This window comes from Anolis carolinensis, unplaced genomic scaffold, assembly GCF_035594765.1.
Source record: "Anolis carolinensis isolate JA03-04 unplaced genomic scaffold, rAnoCar3.1.pri scaffold_12, whole genome shotgun sequence".
Classification (NCBI taxonomy): domain Eukaryota; kingdom Metazoa; phylum Chordata; class Lepidosauria; order Squamata; family Dactyloidae; genus Anolis; species Anolis carolinensis.
The window spans coordinates 3,927,065-3,952,600 of NW_026943823.1; the positions used below are offsets into that span (position 1 = coordinate 3,927,065).

A 25,536-nucleotide genomic window follows, 5' to 3' on the forward strand; every position below is an offset into this window, starting at 1 on the left:
TTATTCATCGGTTCTAGCTAGGCTTCCAGCTGCTTGACTACCCACCTTATTCATCAGATCTAGCTAGGCTTCCAGATGATTGACCACCCACCTTATTCATCGGATCTAGCTAGGCTTCCAGCTGGTTGACTAACCACCTTATTCATTGGATCTAGCTAGGCTTCCAGCTGGTTGACCACCCATCTTAATCACCAGATCTAACTAGGCTTCCAGCTGGTTGACTACCCATCTTATTCACCGGATCTAGCTAGGCTTCCAGCTGGTTGAGTACCCATCTCATTCACCGGATCTAGCTAGGCTTCCAGCTGGTTGACTACCCATCTTATTCATTGGATATAGCTAGGCTTCCAGCTGGTTGACTACCCATCTTATTCACCGGATCTAGCTAGGCTTCCAGCTGGTTAACTACTCACCTTATTCACTGGATCTAGCTAAGCTTCCAGCTGGTTGACCAGCCATCCTATTCACGGGATCTAACTAGGCTTCCAGCTGGTTGACCACCCACTTTATTCACCAGCTCCCTTCGACTCTCATCTGTTTCCAAACCTGAAGAAACACCTCAAGGGTGTTTCTTCTGATGCCATGGCTGCTACGGATGACTGGTTTGAGGCACAACCAAAATCCTTCTTTTTGTAAGGCTTACAGAACTTGGAACACCGATGTAAGAAGTGTGTTGATATCAGTGGAGAATAGGTGGAGTAAATGTAAAGTTTCAACTTCCTATGTCGTTTCTTTGTGAGTAAAGCCAAAGACTTATCAGCAGCCCCTTGTATACCAGGACAGGGCGGACCTCTTAAACTTCACACAAAATCCTTTCTATTTCAGTGGTCTTCCGACAAGAATGCTGCAAATTCTGTTGTGGAATGTACATCTGTAATACATTTGTGAAGAGTATTATTATGTAAAGCAGTTCTCTGTCATACAATAGGTTTCGGCACCAAATCTCCACAGAGCATTAAGGATCCGAAAGGATAAATATCACGTGAGGATGTAAACTCCTGCAGTGGACTTTTTTCTCCCTAAACAACTTTCAAAGTAATCTCATGCATTACCCTCAAATGCCTTTGGCGAGATTATTTATGGATTATATTTAACAGGAGTGGACTAAACAGTTAAGTTTGCTTTAAAGAGAGAGAGAGAAATATTCTTTCTATCCAGAGTAAACAGTTAGGAAGTTAGGAAAACATCCCAGAAATGCACAGAAACAAAATTCAACACATTTGTATTAGTTATTTTCCAAAACTGTAAGCATTTCCAGCAGCGAAAGCACCATGTCGCACTCATTGTTTCCTCTGAGAATTAAATAAGGAAAGGATTACATCCTTATCCCGAATCCTCTGCCTGAAGAGATGAATCTCCCACAGGCTTATTTTTCAAATCTCAACTTTTTTTACTTTCTGAATGAGGATATATTTATAACCTTGAAAACGATGAATTGATAGGAGACTCTGCGTGGTCATGGCAATGATGAAAGGCAATCTAAGTTTTTTATTTACCAGCATCTGACACGCAGATATATATGTTGGTGCCTGTGAACAAGGCGGCAAAATAGGATTATGATAATAATAATAATAATAATAATAATAATAATAATAATAATAATAATAATAAAATTTTCTATCCTGCCTCTATCTCCCCGAAGGGACTCGGGGTGGCTAACATGGTGCCAAGCCCAAAAACAAAACATAAGCAGAATTAAAATATAAGTAAAGAATATCAGCAAAACAGAAAGAAAAACATTAAAAACACAATAATACAGTAAACACAATAATAGTAAAATAGTAATAGTAAAATAAAATGGTAAAATGGTATAAAACAAAAATCACCACTAATGGATAAAATGGGGGCGGGAGGGAGCACTAATCAAGGTGATGAATTATTATTATTATTATTATTATTATTATTATTATTATTATTATTATTTATTGCTGTCTGATGTATTTGTATGAGTTTTATATGTTGTAGGCTTCTTTGAATCCCACCCACAGGAGAAAATAATAATAATAATAATAATAATAATAATAATAATAATAATAATAATAATAATTTGGAAACAATAGACATTGACAAAATCATGATCTGCCAACTGCAAAAGGCCACCCGACTGGGATCTGCGCGCATCATCCGAAAATACATCACACAGTCCTGGACACTTGGGAAGTGTTCGACTTGTGATTTTGTGATACGAAATCCAGCATGTCTATCTTGTTTGCTGTGTCATCATAATAATAATAATAATAATAATAATAATAATAATAATTCATTTCTATCCCGCTTTTCTCCTGTCAGTGGGATTCAAAGCAGCCTACAATATATAAAACTCATGCAAATATATCAGACAGCAATACATAATCAGTTAAATCATCCTATCCCGATATAAAAAACCCAATTAACACATCAAATAAAACAATTTTAAAAACTTACAGCAAGCACAATTTAAAGATATCCATAACCTCCGGCCACTGAAGTTATTTGTCAAGTATTATCAAAAAAATTGTTGCCTTGTTCACAGGCAACAACATATTAGGATGCTTCAGATTTGGATATGGTGTTATATCCCATCATATTTCTGGTAAGAATAAGACATTGTACAAGACCACAGAGGATAAAAAATTAAAATCAATTTTCTTTGGAACGTGTGTGGCTAACAAGGATTTATTCATAACCTTGGGTATTACGGGGGTTGAATGAAAAGTAATGCCTCCACCTTCATAACTCCTCAGCAGATGGCAGTCCTGGTCTGCGACAGGTACTGGCTTGTTCAGTAGTCTCTCCTCTACAGTTCTATTTGGCGGGAAGTCTTAGCATTGAACGGTTGTGTTGTTAAAGTGTGAAGTATGGAACCCTGTGCAGACGGTTCCATTTGGCGGGAAGCCTTAGCATTGAACGGTTGTGTTGTTAAAGCGCGAAGTATGGAACCCTGTGCAGATAGTTCCATTTGGCGGGAAGCCTTAGCATTGAACGGTTGTGTTGTTAAAGTGCAAAATATGGAACCATGTGCAGATAGTTCCATTTGGCGGAAAGCCTTAGCATTGAACGGTTGTGTTGTTAAAGTGCGAAGTATGGAACCCTGTGCAGACGGTCAGTCAATGCAACTTAAGCAACGTGCAGTCATTGAATTCTTGACAGCAGAAGGTGTCACTTCAAAGAAGATTCATCAGAGAATGCAAGCTGTTTATGGTGATTATGTTGATGTGAGTCTTGTGCATCATTGGGTGAGTAAGTTTAAAGATGTTGAGGTGGGAACATCTGACTGTGTGACAAACAAAGAGTTGGACATCCTGTGACAGCAACTACCGAGTTTCAAAAGCAAAAGGTTGACAGATTGATTCAGGATGATTGTCATATCACTCAGAGAGAAATTTCAAGCATAATCAGCATTTCACAAGAAAGCGTGGGTCACATTATTGCTTTGCTTAGCTATCAGATGTTGAGAGAACTGTGAGACGCCGGTTGCGGAAACAGAGTGTCGACTTCTTCCGTGATGGCTTCAGAAAACTTGTTCATTGTTGGCAGAAATGTATCCAATTGTCTGGTGATGATGTGGAAAAGTAAACAGTGGTAGTTAAAGAGCACATTCTAAGGATTATTTCTGTGTTTGATTTATTAAAATATTCCCATCCAAACCCAAGTAACGAAGGTGGAGGCATTAGTATAAAACACAGAGAAATGCCTCACCTTATGTGTCCCTTGAGGTGGGTGAGGCAGCAAAAACAGGTTGGGTGCTTGCTTGATTTTGCATGCCAGGTTATGAATGCATAAATTGCCCAACATCTGTGTAAATTGTGAAAGGGCATGGCAGGTTTAACGGATCTGAAATTTATATCTCCAGGAAAATACATGGGCTTGCATTTTGAACACTGAAAGGAGTACATAGTTTATGGCTCTAATCCTGCTGGGTTTGGGCTGAAATTAATTGCATTGCTGTTCTTTACTCGTGTTTGTCTATTAATCCTTCCAGCCCCGGATCGTCACTACTCCCTCCAAGTGTGGAGGTAGAGGAACATTTCTTTTATTTTCTTTCCCCACAGTAAAAAAAACAAAACAAACAAGCCTGACCTAGAATTAGTTTACTGTTGCTTAAAAAAACACTCACACTTCATTCAAAAGGCTCAGGGCAGCATATTTTATAATTGATTTTTTAAAATGTGTATCTGCGTCTTATTTCCCCCCAAAAAGGACTTTCCAAAAGAAAAATATCAACACACATAACGGAATCATACATGGGAGTCCATACCTATATTTATTCTCTCCAGATCCTTATGAATATGAAAAGAATGAAAGGGAGAAAATGGACCAAAAGGGAATTGGTGAATATTATGGCTGAGTGACCCCGATCTCCAATCTAGCTGCAAGTCCCAAATACCCTAAGCCTGTTCATTTGATGGAAATTGTATAAATATTGACTTACCCTTCAATAGCTGATACAATGGGAGCACTCAACTGGAATAATAATTCAACTTACGGGAGTCCTTTCACTTACTTTCCAGTGCTATCTTAACATAATAATGACCATACCGTGCAGTTTCAAAGGCTTGCGGTTTTCAAAAAGTGCATAATTTCTATTGTGTTAGGGTCGGGGGTGAGTCCTTGAAATTTTAAGGAAAATGTGCATTTTCTTTAAGGACCAGGAGCACCAAACTTGTTGTGGCTCAGCCATCGTGGCCTATAGTTCATCAAGAGTTGGAGTTGGAAACAGACTATGCTACGGATCCAGGCCCAGAACAAGGCCCCTTGGCTTTGCAACTGCCTGATATTATTACACAGGAGGATCCGATAATTGGAGAACATTCCGATGCCTCGGCAATCTTGCCTACACCAGATGGTGTTGTTCTGGGCGAAGATGGGTTTTTCAATCGGAGGGAGTGTTTTACAAGAGATAGGAGCAAGAAGGAGAGGGTTCGAAGAAACAAGAGTTTAGCTCTGAGGCTTGTTAATGACTAACTGTTTCCCGTGGTAAGTTTTGTGGGTCCTGCACTCGCAACCTTGGAATCTCCTTAAAAGTATTCCCCTTTGTGTTCCTCATTGCGGTGTCAACTTTGCCTTTCCTCGGAAGAGGTTCCACTATCCAGCTCCCAGCCTTGACTCTTGTTTGGAAACCGAGCCAGGTTCCCCGTTCCTTGCAAGCTACGCCATGCCGCTACTCCTGAGTAAACCTCGCCTTGTTACCTTGCTTTCCTTGTTCCTGAGTCAAGACTGACTTTGCCTTGTACCCTGCCATCTTTGTTCCTGAGTTGAGACTGACTTTGCCTTGTTTATGTTGCTTTCCTTGTTCTGAGATGGGACTCACCAAGTGGATTACAGTTGCAGTTTGCAGCGTTTGGTTCTTGGCTCTGGATTAAGAACTATCCTTGACTTTTGAGTGAAACTATCGAGTTTCACTGGTGGATTACAGAAAGGACTTTGCTGAACTTGTTTGAAAATGCTAAAGACTTTATATTAAGGACTACTTTTAATACTGACTTATTTCGCTAACTGCGCATAGACATATATATGCTTTAATAAACCGCTTGTGTGTTATACTGGTTTCCTGTCTGTTTCTCAGAGTGCTCCTGCAGCCTTGGTGTGCAACAAAACTCAACCCCAGTTAGGAAACTGATGAATTCCTATTCCAACCCTAAAAGTTTCTCATAATTCCTATACCTATGACCACTGTCCTATTTTGTCTATCAAGAACAGCCTTAAAACACTGTGATAAGTAAATGAAAACTGCTTTACTTCAGCAAAACATAAAGTACAGCACACTCAGTGGAATAATGTAAAAGGAAGCAAGGAAGTCTAAGGGCAAACACAGTTCTTAGTCTCTGATAAATTCCCAAATCAAATAGCAGTCTTACTTGAGACAAAGAAACAGCAAGAAATCCTTAGGAGCAGCTTCCCAAATGCAGACTCAGAGCAGGCACAAGGAGAGCGAAGGCTTAGGCATTAGAGTCACTTTGTTACCAGCAAGAGCTGGCTGCACCTGCTTCTGCTTTATAGCCCTGAGTCCCCTCACAGCTGCTAGGGCAGTTCCCAATTATTCAGCTGCATTTCTGGCAGCTATTCTAGCTGAACAACGTCTTTGCTGTTTCCTTTTGCCTCTCCTGAAATGTGGGTACTTGCAAAATCTCCTCCTCAGATTCCAACTCACCCTCAGATTCATGAACACTTTCCTGCTCCCCTTCCTCTTCTGAAGAAGAGGAATCCCTAACAGGTGGGGACAAGAGACAGGGCCTTTTCAGTGGTGGCCCCTGTCTATGGAACACCATTCCTAATGAGATCAGGCAGGATCCCTCTCTCTTGTCCTTCCACAAAAAAACCCGAAAACTTGGTTATGGGACTAAGCTTTTGAGAGATAGATGCAGCATTAATGATTATGAACTTAAGAACTGACAGACTTGGATTGCGCCTCTGAATGTATATTATATGGATGTTATAACTCAAATAAATTTACTCAAATAATGATTTTTTTAAGCAATAGTGTGCAACTCTAGAGCCTTCAGAAGCCTACTTGATCAACTGTGGGAAGCAAGCTACTCAACCAATCACAAAAGTTATAGATCGATTGATATTGCCGTTCCAGAACTGGCAAGGTCCATGATTCAGGTAAAAATGCACAATACATACTGTAGGGAAAAGGCAGTTCCATTGGCGACTCCCCCTTTTCTTCCTTTTTCTTCAAAACTGTTGCAATATTTATGTTTCTTTGCTTCCAAATTATGGCTTTAGCAGTTATTTTATCCTTCCAAAGAGACCATTACAGTGATTATGTAGGGATAAATTACTTTGTTAGCTCTGTTAGCAGGAGTATATGTTTTAAGAAGACTAAGTTCTGCTTGGTTTTCCTTCTGCCGCCTCTTCTTTGATACCCTTTAATTACACTTGTGCTTTGGCTCTATTCCCACAATACATGTACTGCTCAGTCGCAAATCCAGCTGAAAGATGTCGTGAATGAAGATAATCACTCTGGAATGATTTTGTCTATAATCTCTTCCATAAATCATATGAATAATTATCCACCTTTTTACATGTTTATGTCATTTGCTGAGTAAAAAACCTTTATATACAAGGATTATCCAGAAAGTAGATTACGTTTTGGAATTAAAAATGAACAAAGTATAGTAGAAACATTTACCATATGCAGTTGAAAGCCACACCCAAATATCACTTCTCAACATAGTCTCCATTCAAATCTAGGCACTTATCATAGCGAGGAATGAGCTTGGCAATTCCTTCCCCACCAAACTCTGCCACTTGCGTCCTCAACCGGCCGGCAACACAGTGTTTTGCCACACCCAAATACCACTTCTCAACATAGTCGCCATTCAAATCTAGGCACTTATCATAGCGAGGAATGAGCTTGGCAACTCCTTCCCCACCAAACTCTGCCACTTGCGTCCTCAACCGGCCGGCAACATAGCGTTTTACCACACCCAAATACCACTTCTCAACATAGTCGCCATTCAAATCTAGGCACTTATCATAGCGAGGAATGAGCTTGGCAATTCCTTCCCCACCAAACTCTGCCACTTGCGTCCTCAACCGGCCGGCAACACAGCGTTTTGCCACACCCAAATACCACTTCTCAACATAGTCACCATTCAAATCTAGGCACTTACCATAGCGATGAATGAGCTTGGCAACTCCTTCCTCACAAAATTCTGCCGCTTGCGTCCTCAACCAGTCGGTCACCCCTTCCGCAGCTGCGCATTGTCGCCAAAACGCTGCGTTGAGGACGCAAGTGGCATTGTTTTGTGGGGAAGGAGTTTTTGAACAGCATAGTCTAATTTCTACACAATCTGCAAATCCTGAACAGTACTGCTGGCTTCCAGATGGTATTAGAAAACCATCCCAGCATTGACTATGTTGCTTACAACTGCTGGAAATCAGAGCCCAAACCATCTGGATGGTTCCATGATTCTCTATGGGCGTTATATCTTATGCACTTGGTTTTCCAATCCTGATCATATGTGTTCTCCTAGCTATTAAATTATCAGAAGGAGTAATGATAGTACATGTTCAACACAACTGAAGATGTATAATTGTGTTTTGCTTACCGGTAAAGACAGCGAACCAAAATGGCCAGAAAAAAACCATTATCTTCAGAACACAATGATGAGCAGATTCAAAAGGTTTAAGCAAAGCTTGACTGCAAGACAAAAAAAAAGAAATTAAAAAAACCCACAAACCTGATTTATGCTACTCTGGCCTCTTTCAACATTTCAAGGCAGTTGCTCCCTGCTTTATTCATTTCTGCTTCCCTAGGCTGAGGCTCATTTGTCTTCTCTTAATTTACAGAGAAAAAGAAGTGCTGTCATACTGTCAGCTCTTGCAGATGCACCTTAAGTGATGCAGGATAATAAGTGGTGGTACAGACTTAAATCAAATAGTGTGTTTCACAGATAGAAAGGGAATTCAGAAGTACAAAAGAATTAACATTTGCACAGGCAACAGCGAGAGAAGAAGTAGAACACGCCATCAGAAGATACCTTCTGATGATAGTAAATTCAATTGAGTTTTCTTGGTGGCTCATTTCCTCTTCAGTATCATTCATCCACTTCCTCTGGCATTAAGTGCAGTGGTTCCCAACCTGTGGGCCGCGAGAACAAAAATCCGGTCTGCAAACCTTCCTTTTTATTTATTTATTTAATTTATTTTATTTTCGCTCCTTTCCACAGAGCTGACCATTGCATTGGATAGAGCGCATCAGATCTAGATGATTAAATATGGTTTTCTATGGGCGAGCAGATGGCGACTACTGGATGGCATATGTTTCATATCAAAAGCCAGTTTCCCAGGGAATGTATCCTTTAACAGAAGGGAGTTTCTGCATCGCCAGAGATCAGAAAAACAAGGGCTCCGAAGGAGTCAACGTTTGGCATCTAGAGGGGATAATGGATAGGAGATTTCCTTGGGAACCTTTGGGGAGTTAGTTTCCCTTCACTGTGATTAGATCTAAGTTCCATAAAAGTGTCTTACACTGTGAACAATTCGTGGTGTCAACGTAGCAACTTCAGAGAATACTTCACCATTTCCAGTTCCCTGATTTCACCAAGCCAAGTCTGCTGTTCCTGGTGGCCTAGCCGAACCGCGGCTCCCAATTTAATCTGGAGTAAATTCATGTCCTTGTCTTGTTCCTGAATCCAGATTGCTTTTAGCTTCGTCTTCTTCCTTCCTTGATATCCAAGACTTCTTAGTGACTTTGGACCTTGTTCCCTCACTACTTCGCGGTTCGCTTTTCGCGGATTTGCTATTTCGCGGTTTTTCAATAAACTCTAAAATACTATTATAAATCATTATGAAATACAATTTACAGCCTAAGGAAGGGAAGAAGGAGAAGCCGAAGGGAGAGAAAAGGAGCCCAAGTGGCAACGGGAGGAGAAGGAGGTGATTTATCAACACACAATTAGTTGATAAAGACTTAAAATAGTGTATAACGACTAAAATAATGTATAAATATTAAAATAAATATAGTGTCCCTACTTCACGGATTTTCACTTATTGCTGGTGGTCCTGGAACGTAACCCTTGCAATAAGTGAGGGAACACTGTATTTAGGAATTGTAGGAGGTGCAGTCCAACATCTTCAGACCCAGAAACCACTGTTGTGGAGTATGTCATTCTGATGTTTCAAAGTCATTTGCCTTCGTAAAGTCACAAAACCTAACTTTGCGTCACATGCTCTGGGAGGAAGACCTCATCTCTTGTGGATCCTCTTGCTCTCATTTCTGCATTTCCTATGCAAGGAAGCAAGCGAGCGGGCAGACAAATGAGTCTTGTCTCTCGAAGACAAAGACAGTTATTTTCTCCCCAAAATGTGTTTACAGTTTGAGTCTCGAGCTCGACGGGGAGGCATGTTTTGCATGTAAATAACAGGTGGTTAGGGAGTGCTGCTTCTGACAGCCGAATGTCAGGAGCGGCATCAACATCTGTGGCCTAATAAAGTGACTCTGTAGCGGAGTGAAGTTTCTGATGAAAGGCAACCAAATTAAGTACAGGTGGGCTTTTTTCCCCTCGTCTGCATCACTCCTGAGCTGGCTAAGGCTGGGACTTTTCACAGGGCGAATGAAGAAATGATTAAAAAGAAATTGCACCCAGGCTCCGGTGGCAGGTGACATAAATGAACCTGAAAAGGCAAATAAGGTGACACTAATTTTAAAGACACAGCAGTTCCTTCAGTTGGCCAGGCTAGAAATTGTGCAGCTGAACGCTGGAGCAGAGCTTGTTTGCTCTCTTTTTGCTAAAGCCAGATGCTCACCAGAGGCGGGGGGTTAATGCTGTTCCAAAGAAAGGTAATTGAGGTTGCTTCTATTTTTTTACTAGTAGATACATAATGCAATAGTGAAAAACACTATAGCAATTTGTATCATCACCAGCCATACCTGTAGCTTATTTTGTTATCATCCTATCACTTACTTCACCAAGTGTACCAGACTGGATTTGTGAACACTCGCACCATAAGGAGAAACAAGGAACCATGTATACAGCATTCTTCAGAAAGGATTTTCAAGTCTTGGACAGATTGTGTGATCTTCCATATTGATAACTTTTCTTGTCTTGACCCCACTCTTGGCCACTCATATCTCAGTTTTTCTCTTGGAGGGTAGGCTGTTTCTCGCTCTCTTTCCCATTCTTATGTTCTTGAGCTACAGCATTGAGCCTTAGAAACACTGAAGTCCCTCTGACAAGCTTCATGGTGATGATAAGTGATGGAGTGTTACCAAGCAAATCATAGTGATGTCAATTCTCTTTCGGTAGCATTTGTGACACCTACGTGACAGACATGCCTTAGCCATTGATCAGAGGGACATATTAGATCACTGATTCCCAATCTGTGGTCTGTGGACCACCAGTGGTCCACAAGAATTAAAATATGGTCCGTGGCCTCACCATTACTACAACGTTGCTGTGAAACCATGTGAAACCCTCGTATAGTGCCATGGAAACGGGGATGTCATGAGGGGAGAGGCTGACTACAGATTACTACTACCACATCAGCTTTAGATTATTAAATATCATTTTCTGTGGGTGAGCAGATGGCAACTACTGGATGGTGTATGTTCTGTATCAGAAACTAGAGCTGATGTGGTCTATCCAATGCAGTTTTCTGAACCAGCACCCCAAATGACCAAACTGAATCTAAAGTTGACCAAAAACTTATTCGTAACCCTTTTGGTACTAATGTTGGAGAGTTGTCCCTGGTCAACATGGTCCCTTGTTCAATGTGGTCCCTGTTCAACGTGGTCCCTGGTAAACATGGTCCCTGGTCAATGTGGTCCCTTTTCAACACGGTTCCTGGTTAACGTGGTCCCTGCTCAACGTGGTCCCTGGTCAACGTGGTCCCTGGTCAATGTGTTCCCTGGTCAATGTGGTCCCTGGTAAACATGGTCCCTGGTCAATGTGGTCCCTTTTCAATGTGGTCCCTGGTTAATGTAGTCCCTGCTCAACGTGGTCCCTGGTCAAAGTGGTCCCTGGTCAACGTGGTCCCTGCTCAACATGGTCCCTGCTCAACGTGGTCCCTGGTCAACGTGGTCCCTGGTCAACGTGGTTCCTGATCAACATGATCCCTGGTCAAAGTGGTACCTGCTCAACGTGGTCTCTGGTCAATGTGGTCCCTGGTTAATGTGGTCCCTGGTCAACGTGGTCTCTGGTCAATGTGGTCCCTGGTCAATGTGGTCCCTGGTCAACGTGGTCCCTGGTCCAAAAAAATGTTGGGAACCACTGTACTAGATAGAGGTACATTCTAAAAAAGATTTCCTAGACACCGTATACAATAAATTAATGAATCCATAAAACGAATGCTAAGAATATTTTAAGATAATCTTTGCTTGCCTGATGCTGGAATAATATAAAAAAGGGCTCAAACCAGAACAAAGGGGTGAATGAATGTTCATCTCCCAAAGTAAGTTCAATTGCTATTTGCTTCCCTTTCCACGATTCCTAATCTAAACCGAAGAGATGAAAGCGTGGCATGACACAATGTGAGTCAGAAGCCAAAACTCGAAGGCGAGGGTCCACAGGGAACTGTGGGGAAACTTTGAAGTCGGTTGCAAAGCCCACGAGCCATAGGAAGTCAATTGGCAAAGTTCCGCCCTGGATCCCGAGGCAAAACCCCTGGAAATATCAAATGTTGACAGGAAGAGAGTCCATAACAATCATTTAAGTGTTTCCGCTTTGCCAATTATATGCTAAAATGCCTCAGCTTACATTTTACTCTAAGCAAAATTGCAACACACATGACATTTTCTTTTTTTTCCCCATCTCATGATAATAGTTAAATGCGGAAGTCACAAGCAATCATGACACTTTGTTAACTCCGTGGCATTTCTCTTCCACGCCGTAACCTAACATTCACATAATTAGGACAGATAGGATTTTTAACATGCTCCTCAAGTCTCTTTTACTTAACTTTCAATCCTTCAACAGGAAGAAAGACTTGTGGAAATATTATTCAGTAGTCCCGGATTTAAATGGGAGGTGGAAATGGGAGATGTCATTGTGTAAGGTCATCATTGTTATAAAATGTTTCCAAACTGAACATTAAACATTCAAGGATTTCGGAACAGGCTGCAATGTATAATAATACCCCTCTTTTGCAGTCTTTAGAGTAATATTATAATACAATGTAGTACTACGCAGATACAATACCCTGGAATACTATTCAGATAAAACAACTTTACGTATAAAGAATGCCAAATTCTTATATCTCTGGGTAGTACTGGAAAAAGATCCCATCTGGAAACCTAGAGAAACTCAGATGTATTATATGCTGTATTTTTACTGTATGTTGTTTTGTATTTATTTTGGAAACCACCCCAAGTCCCTTCAGGGAGATAGAGCAGTATATAAATAAAGTTTTATTATTATTATTATTGACACAACGACATAGTCTGACACAGCAAACAAGATAGACATGCTGGATTTCGTATCACAAAATCACAAGTCGAACACTTCCCAAGTGTCTAGGACTGTGTATTATTATTATTATTATTATTATTATTATTATTATTATTATTATTATTATTATTATTTTATTGTATGACACAGCAAACAAGATAGACATGCTGGATTTCGTATCACAAAATCACAAGTCGAACAATTTCCAACTGTCTAGGACTGTGGGATGTATTTTCGGATGATGTGCGCAGATCCCAGTCGGGTGGCCTTTTGCAGTTGGCAGATCGTAACTTCGTCAATGTCTATTGTTTCCAAATGCCAGCTGAGATCTTTTGGCACGGTACCCAGTGTGCCCATCACCACCAGGACCACCTGCACTGGTTTCTGCCAGAGTCTTTGAAGTTCAGTCTTGAGGTCCTGAGAGCGGCTGAGTTTTTCCTGTTGTTTTTCGTCAATGCGACTGTCACCTGGGATGGCAACATCAATGATCCAAACCTTTTTCTTTTCCACAACTGTGATGTCTGGTGTGTTGTGTTCCAGAACTTTGTCAGTCTGGATTCGGAAGTCCCACAGTATCTTTGCGTGTTCATTTTCCAATACTTTTGCAGGTTTGTGATCCCACCAGTTCTTTGTTGCTGGGAGGTGGTACTTGAGGCATAAGTTCCAATGGATCATTTGGGCCACATAGTTGTGCCTCTGTTTGTAGTCTGTCTGTGCAATTTTCTTACAGCAGCTGAGGAGATGATCAATGGTTTCATCAGTTTCCTTGCACAGTCTGCATTTTGGGTCATCAGCTGATTTTTCGATCTTGGCCTGAATTGCCTTTGTCCTGATGGCTTGCTCCTGGGCTGCAAGGATCAGGCCTTCTGTCTCCTTCCTTCTTCAGGGTCCCATTCGTGAGCCAGAGCCAGGTCTTCTCCTTGTCAGCTTTTCCTTCAATTTTGTCACGGAACTTTCCATGCAATGTTTTGTTGTATTATTATTATTATTATTATTATTATTATTATTATTATTATTATTATTATTAGGTAAGCACAATGGTGAGGTGGTTGTAAAGTAATGTAATTGCTATTACTCCAGAGTCACATTTAAAGGAAGACTATCAATCTTTACAAGAAACAATCATAAGAGTTGGTATTGTTCAACCCCTTTGGATGTTCCGTTTGGAGTGTGAAAATCCAAAAAGATTCTGGACCCGAAGTGATTCAGGATTGTGTTTTAGATCTTCAAAATGTTTATAAAAAATCGAATCAGTAGAATGTTTCCTGATCTTACTTTTGTGTTCTATAATACGGACTTTGACTTCCCTGCTTGTTTGGCCTATATCCATTAGGGAGCAGGGGCATGTGATGGCATAAATTACCCCCTCAGTGAAGCAAGTAGCGAAGTGGTTTATTTTATACTGAAATTTAATGTGATGCATTTAAGCAGTATCTCCCCCCCCCCAAAAAAAAACACATAGCAAAACCTCATTATAGTTGGGGCGCTCCCTACTCTATAGCTTACCTTGCCTAGCACTTAACCCTGCCCTGAATTGTCTGCATGGGACAAGAAACAGCTCCGTGCCGCAAATACAGCATGTTCTCTGCGCTAATTCCATTTATCACTCTGTTTTGGTGTCTAATTGTAAATAATAGCAATACAACGGAGGCTGGTTGCTTTTAATTGCAAGAGGGCTTAATCATCTCCTGGAGGAACCGCATTCCTTCTATATTTCACAGTATAATTAAACTCTTTTTTGGAATAGTCGAGAAAAGGAGGCATGCCAAGAGTCATAATAGCAAAGATGAAATGCCCTCCTAAATCAATCTGCACACCCTTGCACCAAACATATTAAATCGCTTTCCATTTAGCAAACATGAAATTTGCCTCGGATCCATTAAAGGCTGAAGCGAGTCAAGGTGCGTTTGCACACACACGCGCGTGTGTAAGATCGTCTGTTTTGGAATCAATTTAGAGAGATGCCAACCTAATGGGATTGTCCTGCATGACTGGACCCCAACCAATAAACATCCCGATCATATAGTATTTCTCTCCTTAATCGGATTTGCACGATTATAACAATGGACACATTCATATTGTTTGATCTGTTTCTATTTATGTTACATGTGCTTGTTTGTTTTTTTTTCCATAGCATTTCTATCCAGCTCTTGCTGCAGGGGGTGCATGGTTATTTTGAATTTCTCTTCTATCCAGAAAAAAAAATAGAAAAAGTAATATAGGAAGGAAGGTGACTTTATGTAGAACTGAGATTGTTCCAAGCCCTTTGCACAAAAGACTCCTTTGCAGAATTGTCCCAAAACATTCTCTATCATGGTTCTAGATGTCTGACATTTTCCTAAATATAATTTAATTTCACAATCCCTATAGGTTGTAGATGTGCATGAAGATATAGCAAAGGGTATTTAAGCGAATATATGGATTTCCACATGTGTTGCAGTATCCCAAAAGAAAGCAAGAAAGGAAGGAAATACCTGATCATATGACCAAACATAAACTTATATAGTAAACACTAGGCATGTCCGATCGATGGAAAAAATGTTTCAATTCTCGTTTCTAAAGTAGGGGGTGCCGGCACTTCGATATAGAAAGTATTTCTGAATTTTTCACCCAAAATTTTTGGATATTTCTGAAAATTCGTAATGATTCTAAATGTTTCTAAAATGGCAGACGCGCATGCGCAATCACCAAAAAAAAAAAAAAGGAAACCGAGGGGGACTTTTACAGGGCTCTCCCGCCCTCATTTCATGAGCTATCCTCATCAAATTTGGTACAGTAGGAGATCACATTCAACACTCTTTGCTCAATAAAATGCAGAACGTTTCCTGTCTCCTATGATTTTTGGCGAATTTTCATAACTTTTTATAATACACTATTTTTCAATATTTGAAGAAACCTGTTCCTGGTTTGAAAGTCTTATTTCCTGTTCAATTGGGTTCTTATCAGTGTGAAAGTCCCTCTTCTACTTGTGTAGACTTTAACGAAACATTAAGACACATTTAGAGAATGGGCCAACGATGGTTCAAATTACATTGCTGGTTGCACCCAGGGACAATGTCTCGGAACTCAATTCAAAAAGCGAGAACAATCCGAAATAATTCCGATATAAGAATCAAAGAATTTTTTGGACAACCCTAGTAAACACACACAGATGGTATAAATAATAACTCTTTGTACCAATGGAGCCCCCAATGGTTCAGCATATTAAACCGCTGAGCTGCTGAACTTGCTGAATGATTGGTGGTTTGAATCCTGGGAGCGGGGTGAGCTCCTGCTATTAGCCCCAGCTCCTGCCAACCTAGCAGTTCGAAAACATGAAAATGTGAGTAGATCAATAGGTCCATCGGGAAGGTAACGGCACTCCATGCAGTCATCACTAACATTGTTTTGGAAGAAGGGTTGTTGCATGTTTTCCGGGCTGTCTGGCTATGTTCTAGAAGTATTCTCTCCTGACGTTTCTCCCACACCTATGGCAGGCATCCTCAGAGGTTGTGAGGTATGGAGAAACTAAGCAAGGAAGGTTTATATATCTGTGGAAAGTCCAGAGTGAGAGAAGAACTCTTGTCAGTTGGAGGCCAGTGTGAATGTTGTAGTTAATCACCTTAATTAGCATTGAATAGCTTCATCTCCTGGCTTCTTCCTGCCTGGGGGCATCCTTTGTTCAGAGTCAACAACAACAATTTATTGATTAGCCAGTTGGCCTTATCAAGCACAGACAGTACAAACACAAAATACAACATACATCTGGTTCACTTAAAATAAAATACAAATATACAGGTATTTGCCAATGTAGCTTAGCCATAGATGTATGCATCAACTATCCTCATCTCCCCTACACTGCACCCCAATCTGATCAATGTACTCCGATCTCCATTTAGCAGCTTTAAGGAGTCAATGTTCGGAGTCATTAGCTGCCCCTGATTGATTCATGTCTGGAACTCCTCTGTTTTCAGAGTGTTGCTTCTTATTTACTGTTCTGATTTTTGAGGGTTTTTTTTAATACTGGTAGCCAGATTTTGTTCATTTTCATGGTTTCCTCCTTTCTCCATACCTCACAACCTCTGAGGATGCCTGCCATAGATGTGGACAAAACGTCAGGAGAGAATACTTCTGGAACATGGCCATACAGCCCGGAAAACATAGAGCAACCCTGTGATCCCGGCCATGAAAACCTTCGACAACAAAAAAATTGTTAATTAGATTTCAGCCCTTCAACCTGTGATGTGCACCATGGACTAGATGGAAACCCAAGCTATGTCACTTAGTTTCCCCAAATTTCATTACTTGTGTTGTCGGATTGTAGTCACAAAGCTCCCTGCTGAATTGCAGACCAATTTACAAATAAACAACACACACAAGAGATGGAAACTATCTTACCAGTTCCCAATGTCATGAAGTACATACAGAACCAGAATGTGAAAAATAAATGTTTCTGTAAACTGATTTATAAGACTTCTCACTTTTCTTATTTATTGATTACAGATATAGTTAGTTCCCTGCACTCGTTCTTTGGGGAAATCCTTGTTGTCCTAAGTGCCCCAGCAGTGCCAACACCTTTTTATTGCTTCTTTCATGATTCCTTTTTTTTCAGACTTCAAGACAACCAACTTTATGCCAGTCTCATCTCAAGGAAATAATTTTGCCATGGATCAGTTTTTTTCTCCTTTGATTCAACACTTCGCAATATATTCAGATGGACCTAATTCACTTGGTGTATTTAGGCTTTGCATGTTCTGATGCAACAACAATTTAAAAAATGTATCTGAAGGAATTACAATAATTAAATATATTGAAGGCATCAGGCAACTCAGTGGTTACTGAGAATGGATATGTAACCATGTGTTGAAAACTGATACTTTTAATAACTCTTCCTTCCTAAATCTTCATTTGTATCTTGTAACTTGAAACTTTGCACACATTGTAACACTGAGATGATATTATCCCCTGTTACCCCATTTTGGTACCATTATACAGTAGAGTCTCACTTATCCAACATTCGCTTATGCAACGTTCTGGATTATCCAACGCATTTTTGTAGTCAATGTTTTCAATACATCGTGATATTTTGGTGCTAAGTAATTACTACATAGCATTACTGCACGTTGAACTACTTTTTCTGTCAAATTTGTTGTCTAACATGATGTTTTGGTGCTTAATTTGTAAAATCATAACCTAATTTGGTGTTTAATAGGCTTCTCCTTAATCTTTCCTTGTTATCCAACATATTCACTTATCCAACGTTCTGCCGGCCCATTTATGTTGGATAAGTGAGCCTCTACTGTACCTGAATTGGAAATATGCCACTAACATACCGCATTTACAACAGTTTAGTGGACCTAACAAAACCCGGCATTTTTCATGTCTAATTTTATTTAAGCAGGCTTGTCGCTATGTGAATTTCATAGCCTCTGCTCATTGTCAAGTTAGATTTATATGATACCTGACTAAGCTTATCATTTCTTGCAAACCAGAGAATTATCTGACGAAAGAACTTATCTTCTCTTGGAGTCATCTAGAAAATGCCCAATGGCTCCGTCACATGGTTGATGAAATAAGGAGGGGGAGCATTGCAAATGTGGCCAAAGCAAGCTTCCTTCTGAAAACAACACTGCTGTGGTTGACCTCCCTCCTCTTCCCTCAAGATGAGCCAAGAACCTGCATTATGCATGTGAAGGATAGTAGTTTTGGCACAGAACTTTACACCTCTCGCCACTCCGAGAAGCTGCCAGGCTTTGGATGGGGGTGCTTCTATGGTCAGGGAAAACCTGTGGAGACGGGACTGAGGAACAAGTCCTTCCTGCTCTTCTTGGGTTGCTGCTTCTCTTCCATCTGTCTCAAGAAGTGCAGTGGGGAAGGAGAGATTTGTTGGTGTATTTTGGTGTAAGTGTGAAATGTTGAATCAAGTGTTTTTGCTGTTGGGTTTTTCAACTGTGTATTCCGACATGCTTTCCAGCAGCACACGGGTTAATGGCAGGCCAACTTGACCGATAGCCTGCCTAGCCAATAGGTCAAGCCTTCCAGTCTCAGAAGTGCGGACAGGGCATTTGTCATTCTGCTATGGAATGTGGGAGTTTCCGGAAGAAGTGCTTCGCAGATGATCGGCAAAGAGAGAGGACATGCTTTGCTTTGCTTAGGAAAGCATGAGTCCTATGAGCGATGGACTTTGTAGTTGTATACAGTTGTATATATTAAAGCCTTGGAACCGCTGGGATCAGCTGAATTACGCTGAGATCAGCTTTATACTCTAGGTATGCACTATGCAACATCTTGACCCATGGAAAGACATCCCCTTCCCTTCCTTTTCCTCCAGTTGGGAATTGAATATGGCAGGGCCCCCATGCATACAATTCCAAGTTCTTCAGTTGGGTTTTTCAACTGTGTATTCCGGCATGCTTTCCAGCAGTTAATGGCAGGCCAACTTGACTGATAGCCTGCCTAGCCAATAGGTCAAGCCTTCCAGTCTCAGAAGTGGGGACAGGATGTTCGTCATTCTGCTATGGAATGTGGGAGTTGTGCTTTGCAGATGATCGGCAAAGAGAGAGGACATGCTTTGCTTTGCTTGGGAAAGCATGGGTCCTATGAGCGATGGACTTTGTAGTTGTATATAGTTGTATATATTTAAGCCTTGGAACCGCTGGGATCAGCTGAATTACGCCGGGATCAGCTTTATACTCTAGGTATGCACAATGCAACATCTTGACCCATGGAAAGACATCCCCTTCTCTTCCTTTTCCTCCAATTGGGAATTGAATATAGCAGGGCCCCCATGCATACAATTCCAAGTTATGCGTACCCATGTTAGACCATTCTAGATGTGGTAGGTTCCCCAGTGGTTGCTAAGATTTCAAACAGAAGGGGATTGGGCTAAATGGCCCATGGGGTCTCTTCCAACCCTCTTTGTTATTACAGTAGAATCTCACTTATCCAACGTTCTGAATTATCCAACACATTTTTGTAGTCAATGTTTTCAATAAATCGTGATATTTTGGTGCTAAATTCATAAATACAGTAATTACTACATAGTATTACTGAGTATTGAACTAATTTTTCTGTCAAATTTGTTTTATAACATGATGTTTTAGTGCTTAATTTGTAAAATCATTACCTATTTTGATGTTTAATAGGCTTTTTCTTAATCTCTCCTTATTATCCAATGTATTCGCTTATCCAACATTCTGCCGGCCCGTTTATGTTGGATCAGTGAGACTCTACTGTATTATTATTATTATTATTATTATTATTATTATTATTATTATTATTGACACAACAACGTTGTATGACACAGCAAACAAGATAGATATGCTGGATTTCGTATCACAAAATCACAAGTCGAACACTTCCCAAGTGTCTAGGACTGTGTGATGTATTTTCGGATGATGTGTGCAGATCCCAGCAGGGTGGCCTTTTGCAGTTGGCAGATCGTAATTTTGTCAATGTCTATAGTTTCCAAATGCCGGCTGAGATCTTTTGGCACGGCACCCAGTGTGCCCATCACCACCAGGACCACCTGCACTGGTTTCTGCCAGAGTCTTTGAAGTTCAATCTTGAGGTCCTGATAGCGGCTGAGTTTTTCCTGTTGTTTTTCATCAATGCGACTGTTACCTGGGATGGTAACATCAATGATCCAAACCTTGTTCTTTTCCACAACTATGATGTCTGGTGTGTTGTGTTCCAGAACTTTGTCAGTCTGGATTCGGAAGTCCCACAGTATCTTTGCGTGTTCATTTTCCACGATCTTTGCTGGTTTGTGATCCCACCAGTTCTTTGCTGCTGGCAGGTGGTACTTGAGGCATAATTTCCAATGGATCATTTGGGCCACACAGTTGTGCCTCTGTTTGTAGTCTGTCTGTGCAATTTTCTTACAGCAGCTGAGGATATGATCCATGGTTTCGTCAGCTTCCTTGCACAGTCTGCATTTTGGGTCATCAGCTGATTTTTCGATCTTGGCCTTAATTGCATTTGTTCTGATGGCTTGCTCCTGGGCTTCTTCTTCTTCTTCTTCTTCTTCTTCTTCTTCTTCTTCTTCTTATTATTATTATTATTATTATTATTATTATTATTATTATTATTATTATCATTGATGCCGGGTGGCCAGCTGTCAGGAGTGCTTTGCTTGTGGTTTAGATGCACAAAAGCAGAAGGGGATTGGACTCAATGGCTGAAAGGGTCTCTTCCAAGCCTCTTTATTATTGTTGTTGTTGTTGTTGTTGTTTATTATTATTATTATTATTATTATTATTATTATTATTATTATTATTGCTCAGTGGCCAACTATAGTCCGGCCCTCCAACTGTCCGAAGGATCGTAAACTGGCCCCCTGTTTAAAAAGTTTGGGGACCCCTGATTCATGTGTACCACACAATTCAGGATAACCATGAGTTTGCCTTCATGTTTTCTTCCTGATGAGTGAGATGTTCAATCACATTCGTGAACAGGTCTTAAATTGTGGAGTGAGAGACTTCTGGTTCTCTCTGCATTTTTATATTATTTCTGATAATCCTCAGCATTATCCATGCTGGCCCGGTCTTTTGCACTTCCTGTCACAAATGGGCTGTTTCACATAAATTGCTTGCTTGGTAATAACACATTCCAGGAAAAGCAGTCTTTTGTTGGCCCACCTATTCATCTCCACCTCATTTGCAATACTTTCACGGCCATTATGAAACAGATTAATGAGCTGCACTTAGATGTGTAAAAAAATAATAATAATTAATAACTCTGCTGAATTATTATGGCAATAAGCATTTCAGAAATTGAAGTTTTTGTGGGTTCAGTCCGTAGATCACTGCTTTGATCACATCTTCAGTTTCTATGTATTTTTGAAACTTGTTATGTAGGTTTTTTAAAAAAAGGCACACAGAAATATAACATTAGGGCACTCTGCATGAAAAAAACTTACATTAGAGGATTTTTGAAAAGTGTTCTTGTCCGTAGAATATAGGTTGATACCAGAACACAATAAAACATATACAGTAGAGTCTCACTTATCCAACACTCGCTTATCCAACATTCTGGATTATCCAATGCATTTTTGTAGTCAATGTTTTCAATACATCGTGATATTTTGGTGCTAAATTCGTAAATACAGTCATTACTGCATAGCATTACTGTGTATTGAACTACTTTTTCTGTCAAATTTGTTGTATAACATGTTTTGGTGCTTAGTTTGTAAAATCATAACCTAATTTGATGTTTAATAGGCCTTTCCTTAATCCCTCGTTATTATCCAAGATATTTGCTTATCCAAGCTTCTGCCGGCCCATTTATATTGGATAAGTGAGGCTCTACTGTATATGATTTTTTTTCATGACTTGAGAAACTGCAAGTTGCTTCTGGTGTATGAGAACTGGCTGTCTACAAGGATGTTGCCAGGGGATGGCTGGATGTTTTTGATGTTTTTACCATCTTTGTGGGAGGCTTCTCTCATGTCCTCACATGGAGCTGGAGCTGACAGAGGGAGCTCATCCACGCTTTCCCCGGGTTGGATTCAAAATGGCAACCTTCAAGTCAGCAACCCAACCTTCAAGTCAGCAGTCTGGCTGGCACAAGGGTTTAACCTTCTGTGCCACCTGGGGCTCCAATATATATATAATACAATGTGTGTTTTTACTATGGAGTAAACAACAAAAGCACTGAACCAAATCACACCAAATTTGGCCACGAAAGACATAGTCATCCAATCTATGTTTTTCAATTAAAAAACATAGAAAAATAAAGTCCAAATAATAGAAATCTCCCAATTGCTTACCACTGAAACAACTACATTACCCAGAGGACCTCATAGCTATGCACTTTTAAAAAATGTTGCCATGGTAGAACAGCCTTGCAGCTTCAAGGCCAGGCTGCTTCCTAACCAGAGGGATCCTAACCACCAGACTACGCCACAGCAATGCGTGGCCAGGCACAGCTTATATATATATATATATATATATATATATATATATATATACACACATACACACATACATTAGCTGTGCCACGCCACGCGTTGCTGTGGCCAAGTATGGGGGTATGGGAAATAAAGTATTGAGGAATTGGTGGTAGTTAAGGTAAAGGGTCCCCTGGGCTGAGTGGGTTGCTAGGGGACCAAGTGAACAGAGCTTAGCCTTCTAACTGGCAGCAATTGGATAAAAACAATTATTCCTCTCCCTCTAATTAGGACTTTATTTTTCTTTTCTTTTTGTTGTATCAACTTAGAGGCATGGATGAGGGGTTGTGCTGTCAAGTTTCGAGGTTGTGGGGTGTTTACTTTTGTTGTTTTGTCCGCTGCCATGATGCCATCACTCTTTTATATATATAGATATATATATATATATAGTAGAGTCTCATTTATCCAAGCTAAGCGGGCCAGCAGAAGCTTAGATAAGCGAATATCTTGGATAATAAGGAGGGATTAAGGAAAAGCCTATTAAACATCAAATTAGGTTATGATTTGACAAATTAAGCACCAATACATCATGTTATACAACAAATTTGACAGAAAAAGTAGTTCAATACACAGTAATGTTATGTTGTAATTACTGTATTTACGAATTTAGCACCAAAATATCACGATATATTGAAAACGTTGACTACAAAAATGGCCTGGATAATCCAGAGGCTTGGATAAGCGAGGCTTGGATAAGTGAGACTCTACTGTACTTTATTTAAGAATTTAGCACCAAAATATCACGATATACTGAAAACATTGACTACAAAATGGCTTGGATAATCCAGAAACTTGGATAAGCGAGACTTGGATAAGTGAGACTCTACTGTATATATATTAGAATGAAGACATTATAGGAAGGAAACAATCTGGATTTGTCCATTTTTGCCCTTCATCTGTGTGCCTAGAACAAGCAACTTTTTAAATGTACAGACTTCAGATGGCTTACAATTCCATCTTTTCAATACAACGGTTGGGAAAGAGAAGAGACACCAAAGTGCGCATTCCTTCGGTTTTAAAAAATCAATTTACAAGATCGTTCTGCTTTATTTGCTGTCTCCCCATGATTTCTTCTGTGTTCCTTCCCCCCATTGTGCTCACTTTCCCAACATTTAAAAAAAAAAAATTTTTTTTGCCTTTGTCACTTTTATGCCATTTTTCTTTAGGGTTGGTTGTTGTTTTGACAGGCTTTTCATTGTTGTGTTTTTTATTTTAGTTTATCTTCTTTCTTTCTTTCTTTCTTTTTTTTTACTTTCATTGCTCTCCAGATGAGCGACTATGCCAAATCAAATCTTTCTTATTTTCTCCCCCTCCTGCTTTGAATAAAAGATGAGCTGCTTTGGAACGAGTCCAGATTCAGCTGCCAATGTGCACAGATCCAATAGAGTTCTCTTTAAACTATATTCCAACATGGTTGCTCACCTAATGTACACACACCATGTACATTGATGGAGAGCTTTGTATTTGGGCCAATAAGGTCTGATAGGGCTCTGACTCTTGTAACATGCTTGCATAAAACAATGCCAAATACAGTAGAGTCTCACTTATCCAACATAAACGGGCCGGCAGAATGTTGGATAAGCGAATATGTTGGATAATAAGGAGGCATTAAGGAAACGCCTATTAAACATCAAATTAGGTTATGATTTTACAAATGAAGCACCAAAACATCATGTTAGACAACAAATTTGGCTGAAAAAGTAGTTCAATACACAGTAATGCTATGTAGTAATTACTGTATTTACGAATTTAGCACCAAAATATCACGATATATTGAAAACATTGACTACAAAAATGCGTTGGATAATCCAGAACGTTGGATAAGCGAGTGTTGGATAAGTGAGACTCTACTGTACAAGTCTTATCGTGTTGTCGAAGGCTTTCATGGCTGGAATCACTGGATTGCTGTGAGTTTTCCAGGATATATGGCCATGTTACAGAAGCATTCTCTCCTGACATTTTGCCCACATCTATGGCAAGCAACCTCAGAGGTTGTGAGGTCTTGGAAACTAGGCAAGCAGTGTTTATATATCCGTGGAATGTTCAGGGTGGGAGAAAGAACTCTTGTCTGCTGTATGTTGCAATTCGCCACCTTGATTAGCATTGAGTGGCCTTGCAGTTTCAAAGCCTAGCTGCTTCCTTCCTGTGGTAATCTTTTGTTGGGAGGTGTTAGCTGTCCCTGATTGTTTCCTGTATGGAATTCTCCTGTTTTCTGAGTCTTGTTTTTTATTTACTGTCCTGATTTTATAATTTTTTTAAATACTGGTAGCCAGATTGAGTTCATTTTCAGGGTTTCCTTCTTTATGTTGAACTGAAGTCCAAAATACCTGAAGGACCAAAGGTTGAGAGTCACGCAATACCTCATCAAATGAAAAACCCCAGGATTTTATAGGATTTTTTTTTCATGTCAGGAGTGACTTGAAAAACTGCAAGTCTGCAAGGATGTTGCCCAGGGGACATCGCAATGTTTTGATATTTTTACCATCCTTGTGGGAGGCTTCTCTCATGTCCCCGCATGGAGCTGGAGCTGAAAGAGGGAGCTCATCTGTGCTCTCCCTGGTTTGGATTCGAACCAGCAACCTTCAGGTCAGCAACAAAACCTTCAAGTCATCAGTCCTGCCAGCACAAGGGTTTAACCCACTGCACCACCATTACCTCCCTGCAGAAGCAGTATCTATTGATCTACTCACATTTGCATGCTTATCTCCATTTCTATGATGAAGAGCCAGTGTT

At 40.2% G+C, this 25,536-nt stretch overlaps 1 protein-coding gene across 1 annotated transcript in view; it reads right to left on the reverse strand.

Annotated features, from left to right (window-relative positions):
• LOC134294068 (uncharacterized) overlaps positions 1-25,536 on the reverse strand; it is a 76,226-nt gene that overhangs the window by 39,532 nt on the left and 11,158 nt on the right. The window contains exon 3 of the mRNA XM_062963894.1: positions 8,037-8,128. The gene's annotated coding sequence lies outside the window, so the exon portion shown is untranslated. The remainder of the gene's footprint in view (positions 1-8,036; positions 8,129-25,536) is intronic.